This window comes from Patiria miniata, unplaced genomic scaffold, assembly GCF_015706575.1.
Source record: "Patiria miniata isolate m_02_andy unplaced genomic scaffold, ASM1570657v1 HiC_scaffold_3, whole genome shotgun sequence".
Lineage (NCBI taxonomy): Eukaryota > Metazoa > Echinodermata > Asteroidea > Valvatida > Asterinidae > Patiria > Patiria miniata.
The window spans coordinates 9887347-9894863 of record NW_024037069.1 but is presented as its reverse complement, the minus strand read 5'-3'; positions in this window follow the sequence as shown (position 1 = coordinate 9894863).

The window sequence follows — 7517 nt, the reverse complement described above, 5'->3', positions numbered from 1 at the left end:
ATTGATTGGATGAAAGTAATAATTCTAAAGTTTTACAGAAATAACTGTAATACTCGGAATTTGTGTGTTTAGGTTAAAGTGTAATTTATTTGCAGTGATGGCACTGAGTTGGTTGAGATTTTAGTGTCTCTTTTTCAGAGTGACTATAAGGAGGGAGGGGAGGGGAGGGGTCGATGTGTATATGAATTAGAGGGGGGTGGTGCTAACAGTCAATTCCAGGGAAAAATTCACATGGCTGAAAAGTGGACAATGTAAGAAATCTTTAGAACAAGCATCACTACCTCAAATGTGGTACATTGTATCAAATTAAAGGGGATATCAGACCTTTCATTTGAGTGGTGTCCCAGTAAAATGAAATGAGTTTGTGATTTTTATGTTTAAAAAGCACGCTTTTTTTTGGGGGGGGGGCTAACATTGTGGATTTTCGGTAGTCATTCTTGCACCTTGTTTAAACATGCAAAGTGCAAGCGTTATTGTATATTTTTGGTTTTAAAGATGGAGAAAAAGGTTCACATTTTATCAGTCCGTCCTGATTTGAAAATCACAGGCGTGTGGAAAAAGGCACACCTGGATTTTTCTAGATGTGTGATTTTTCTAGGTGTGTGATTTTCTAGGTGTGTGATCTGTGGTCCAGGGAAATTCAGGCGTGCAATTATTCACACTTCTCGGGAAGCTTTTAGGTGTGCGATGGTGTGGGGGTGTGATCGCACGCCTCAAATCAGAAGGACTGTTTTATGCCACACAAGTTTTTTGTTTATAAGTTTCTTATGTGTTTTTACTTGGACGAAAGGTGGATGGACAAACTGTAACGTAACTGTAATGTAACTAACCAAGATTTTGTGGCAATGCTTTAAGTTGTTGAGGGAAATTGAGAAATGTTACATGTCAAAACGTTTATCATGAATTTGTTTTTTTATTCATGTCCTTTTTTTGTAACTGGTAACTTTGAGTCCCACCCAAGTAAGCTTGTGTTCATGAAGTACATCAGTGAAGGGCAAAACCCAATGCAAAATATACGTCTTCCCGATGCACAGTTCCCTCCCATGAATAGATATTAGTTTGTTAGTAATCGCTACTAATGTAATTCATTCGTATCAGTTTCTGCTTATATTGTTTTAATTGACCAGTGGTCAATATGTGTATGTAGACCCGTGGGCCAATATTACCTTTGGAGGAGCTAGTTGTTACGAGTGCTTGATGACATGTGCGTGTATCATTGGAGTACCACTTCAACTGTCCCAATCAATGGTCACTCCAGCTGTCTGCGTGGACATTGTACATGTAGCAATTCAAAAGCGTGATCATGATACTTGAATATTTGATGACATGAAACTTGGGATGATTGTGGTCTTGATTCAATAAGCCATTTGCAAATTAAATTTGATTAACATCTGGTACCCTGACTTGCTTGAATGCTTGGCACATTTTAACTTTGAATTTTCCAGACCAAAGAGACTGTTACTGCATTTTGTATGTCACGTGATTCGGGGCAAGCCTTGAGCTAGCAACCCCCAGCTCCGGAATGGTCTGGTGTCTTTGTGCCATTCTCAACCATTGTGAGCAATATATTGATGCTGTGCATCTCTTATGCAACTATGCAAGAGCTTGCCCCGAATCATGTGATTAGCAACAGCGTCTTTGGTCTGGAGAATTCCAAGTTAAAATGTGCCAAGCATTATGAGCAAGCCAGTGTACCAGGTGTTATTCAAATGGAACTCGCGAAGGGTATAGGCTATTCGCAAATGGCTTATTGGGAGAAGGGAAGGGGCCATGTATTTGACACTCATATGGGAGGGGATGGGAGCGGGTCGTCGAAACATTTCTATTGAGCCATGTGATGAAATGAGCATCGAGGGTGCTGATGCCGCTGGGTTCTGTGGGAGGACTGTAAATTCCACGCTCCTGCGAGATGTGTCAGGTGACTGCGGAGAGCCACACGGACAAGTGTCGGGGTGTGGTTTAGGATTTTAACAATTTATAGTCAGAATATTGCCATTCCAGCTTCTTTATAGGAGCTTGATTTTATTGGTGTTGGGTAGATCGTCTAGGAACAAAATCAGTCGGGTTGATGGAATATGATATATTTAAGTTAAAGTAGCAAACTCTATTTATATTATTTAAGACCGTTAGGTGTGCTATTTATAACAATAAAACTATTACCTCTGCTTGGGCAGTTCTGTTCACTGTGTGAGCCTCAAGCCAATTTAACCCTGCCATTTTTAACCTGAACTAGCAGTTAATTAATTACTTCAAGGCCGGTTCATTCTTCATGTCAATTTACAGCAAAGCCAGTACGTTAAGGTTCAGACTAACGTCGCAATGATCTCTGACCTTGTGGTGAAACTTGCTTCCGAGCAATTCCAACGTTATGAAAGGAAGTGTGATGTCCATGACAGAGACAATTAACCGTGGTATCTAATTAATGATTCAGAGTTATCTGATTTTCATTTCTAAATGATCCAAAACTCCTAGTCTGTCATCTCCTTGACCATTACTAGATGATGGATGTATAAGATTTGAAAATACATTTGGAGGTTTATTCACTGAGCTCTTAATAGCTCTGTCACAGACATGACCATAACGCTGGAATTGTTTTTTTTTTGTGAATACCTGAAGAATGAACCAGCCTTTGGATGTGGTTGAGATATGAATAATTAAGATAATCGTGTGCCTTCCAGCTTGGGGTGTGAATTAAATATTGTAATAAATGATAACACTTGTTAACTTTAAAAAAAACATTGTGTGGCAGTGATTTACATTTTTGAGTCGGTTCGTGTTTTGTATCATTTGAATTTGGTTTTCAACCCGGAGTGTATCTTCTTAAACCCATGAAAGCCCCTTAAATATTGAAAAGCTTGGAAAATTTTTGTTTAATGTTTTTTTGTGCTACAGATTTTCATATTAAGTGAAAACTCTGAGTGATAAATTTATAATTGATATGTACTGTTAATGCATTTCAATGTTATTTTAAACTTGAAGAAATTTACTGGAGCGGGGCTTGAACCTGCAACCTCGGCATTGCCGTTCCGGTGCTCTTCCAACTGAGCTATCCAGCCCTATGTTGGCGATTCCCTTAAATGTCTTTGTAATGTTGAATTATCAAGGGGCGCTAGTTAGAAGCCATAAACCCATATATATGCCATGTAGCCAGGGATCACGCCCTAGGTCACAAGCTACCAACATTATTAATGCTGCAAACCCGGGAAGTAAAGTTGAAATTATTTCAAATAAACTTTTTGTACAACTTGAGCCTAACATGAAACTGAGACAACAAAACAAAATATCAAAACAAAACAAAATATCAAAAACTGCTTTTGAATTTAGCTTCTTTTTTTTTAAAATTTATTTACAGCCACTATGTGACCCTAACAATTAAAACCTCGCATGCTTTCGTTGTTTTCCAATGAATAAATCTCCCACTTAAGATCACAATCTGCATTTATTTCTTTTAAAGTACTGTGAATACTGTGCCTCTAGCACTAACTGTGATTAATAAATTAAGTGAAAAGAGAGAATAGAAAACTAATTCAATCCCAACAGTTGAGGAGCAGAAAAAGAAAGATATCTACACCTTGTGAAAAAGGCCTGTTTATCAGAACAGATAAGATGGAATAGATACGGGCATCTTACACAAAAGGCACGCATACATTACTGATGCATAGTGAAGAAAAACAGTCACAATACAAAATGCATACAAGTGAGTAAATATACATTGTAAGTTCACCCTAAAATAGCATATACACATACATTTTTCTTCAAACTATACACAATGTGAATATGCAGGCTTCATTTTACACAAAACTTTCATTCATGTCAACTTTTTACTCTAAGGCACAAAAGTGCTTTCAATAAACTTAACATGTGTGTAATTGCTTTCAGTACATAATTATACTCTATGTATTTAATGCTAGTTAAATAAAAAGTCATTTGCAATTAATGTGCACATAATTTCACCCAAGAATTTCCCTTAAGTAAAAACCTCATTAGTGAGCCCACAATTCTACACGTTCACATTCCACATTTAGAGAATTTACTCAAGTGACTCCTAAAAATGTAAGAATCCCTTTTCCTTTGGAATAATTTACATATCTTTATGAAAATATAGAATTTTAAGATCGACATTGTTTACTTTTCTTTTGGCACTACGGTCAAATGTATATATTTACATTCATGAATATACCCTTTCTCTTTAACATAAGATTCCTTGAGAATTTGAGAGATTTTGAACGTACACATGTTTAATATACTGGCATTCACATTTAAAATTGTTTGATGTGCTTTTGCAAAAAAAATTACTTTGAAATAATGTTTTTGTATTTATGTCAATATTTAACCTGTTTAATAATGCAAAAACAAAAGCCATAAAAAACCCGAAAAAAAACTGAGCAATAAAAGTGGCAGAACAATAAAAGTAACAATACATGTATAATCCCAAACAACAAAAAAACTGAGCAATAAAAGTGGCAGTACAATAGGTGACAAAATATGCATGATCCTATCCAAACAAATACCCAGCAAGTGGCCATGGATTGTTTTACAATGTCCCAAGTCCAGTAGAAATAGATGTTCACAAGTTTTCAATTATCACATCTTCTTGCTCGTGACATTTTATGATAAGAACACTGTAAGGCCTATAGGAACAAATTCATCGAGCTGCTTCATAATGCTAGGATGAAAAGCTTTGTTAAACCGTTGCTGAAAAGAATGTTACTTTATTAATAATTGTATGGGTATGTCATGGCCTAGACATGACGGCACTTGCCCCTGCATAGAGATTCTTATTGTGACGAAGCTGCTTTTAGCAAATTCTACCTCTTAAGTAACACATAGCATATTCTTCACTTTGCTTAATGCTCAAAGCTCAGTCTCTGTGAAATGGTTACCGAGTGCGTAATACACCACAATGAAGTTGTCATTCTTGAAATTAAGGGTCCAAAGTGTGACATTTTTCTTGTGACTGTTGCCTCTAAACTTTGTCATTTGCCATTCAAGTATCATTAAAAATGACTCCCAACTATTTTTAGGACAGGTAGTTTTTGATTTCTCGTCTCTCTTGAAAACTGACTGCTTTCAGAAGTGCGTCCAGAATGAAAGAAAATATCAAACAAACATACATACAAACAACCCAACATCAGGTCTAACATTAACAGTCTGAGACATGAAAAATGTTGACCCCAAATGTATAGAATGACCCAGTTGGATTTTGTTTTTATAGCCTATACAACTGCCAGCAGTGAGTTTTCCCCTTTACTGTGATGTACATACTACATATGTACATACATGTACATTCAAACACAATCATGCATGTATAAATGAAGCACATTACGGAAATCCTCCACTACCATTGTAGACATCAAACAGGCCCATCATCGTTATTGCTTGCTTGAATTTCTTCTTCCTTTTTAATTTAATTCCTGTAAATTTATGTACCCTTAATAAGGAGACCTTTTTTTTCTCTTCAGAAGTTATACCTTAGGGAGACGAGAGATTGTCTACTAATGTCTCCCTAATGTCACAACTCCTATTTAGATGCAACATTTCACAGTCATAAATACACATAGGCTAGATGGATTGCTCGTGGTCCAAAACATAAATATACCAACATTTTTGGAGGAGTAAACTTAGGGGTAACTGTTACAAAAGTTTGAAAACATTTGTGCACAACCCTATATAGGAATGTCTCCTCACATGCCTAAGGCACCATTCTCGGTAATTAGTCATTTTTATTTACCCACATGATATATGTGCGTACATAAATACCTGTAAAAGTATCTGCTTTAATTACAGCCCAAAATACATTGATTAAAACTCTGGCATTTCGAAAGCGGAATACTGCAATCAGTTTATCAAATCGTTTTGGGTGGTAGCGCATGGTGCTATTAAGGTCCAACGGTCGAGTGCGTAACCAACATCCTTGATATGCAAATAATAAGCTCTATCTGAAAACCGGAACACAGGTACGCATCCGAAACATACATGCATATGATGCCCACCCAGTAAATAAATTCTAGCACAATAGCTGGCCGTGTACATGTACATTTTATTCTGACAAGTGCACCTAGTCTGTGTGCAATAAATCTGGCTTTATTGGTCAATACACGCACCACATCTGGGCGTTATGTCATGTCATCACTCCCATTTTGCAGAGACCGATTATTATTGATCTTTACAGTAAACAGATTTGGCCATGTGTGATTAATGCATGGCAAATTTGCCAGCATGCATTTCTATTATACTGCTGAAGACTTTGAACTGTGATATAACAAAATGTAAAAAGAACATGCAGTCATTTTATCGTATCTCAGTCGGCGCACAATTGTCAGTGGGGAAATTTCCTTCTCCCATTAATTACAGAACAAAACGAAGGCCACAAATTTCCCGGTGATGGTTTACGTATTTCATGAGCCAATACGGCCAATCAGGCTGGTGTTTATCTCCAGTTTCCTTGGCATGACGTAACTGAAAATACATGTACATTGTACATGTATTTCTATTCACTCTTGATGAGTAACCATTGCAGGTTACTCCCCAGCTAATGCCTATATACCGGTACCTATATACTCCTGGGTAGAGAGAGACAAGTGGGGGTGAAGCGGCTTGCCCAAGGACACAAACACATGGCCAGCAGCTGGATTCGAACCCCTGACCCTCTGATCACGAGTCACACACCCAGGAATGATTGAGTGGACCCCTATGCATTTTTCCTACAAAACGTTCTGATTTCCTCAAAAATCCAATGTGCAGGAATCCACAGGATGTGCACTAATTCCGTTCTCAATTCTCTAAGTTTTAAGCAAGTAGATGTACCATGACTCCTGCATAAATTCCTACCTAAAACAAAGCATCAAACTCACTGAATAAAAAGTTCTGTATTGACCGTCCAATCCCAGTAATTAATAAATGCATTGCAACCTACAAGTACCCCTTTCTTTTAGGCTGTTAAAAGTAGTAACTATGTACATATCTAGTTACAAAACATGTCGGTCAAAAAGTCGAATGATGTGGAACATGTACATAGTATGTACATAATTTTGTTTCACGACAATACAGTTCAACTGCAAAAGATGATAAAAATATACCCATCCTAACAGTTAAAAACATGAAGTTGGAAACTAAACCAAATTTTTGTTGTCAGGCTGCACACTTTTGAGCATTCAGCTGAGAATTATCTTTGTCTGGAAAAGAATGAGTTTTTAAAGTTTCATTTGGTCTAAATGGAGTCAAAACTGAGATTATTTTAAATGAAGCATTTTTCTGCATTTTAAGGCTTAATATCTGCTAAATATAAAATAATTAGAATATTATTAGAACGAATGTTAACCCACAACCGGTCATATCAAAATCCATCAAGTATTATATGTACATTACAAGTACTGTACAGAAAATTCAGCCTTTTGTTTTTTTGACAAAATCATGAAAATTGTAACCATCAGTTCTCAAATAGTACTCTTTAAGAGAATGTCCCATGGAATGCATGCATGAAGGCACATTGAACTTTATATTTACCATTTTTTGTC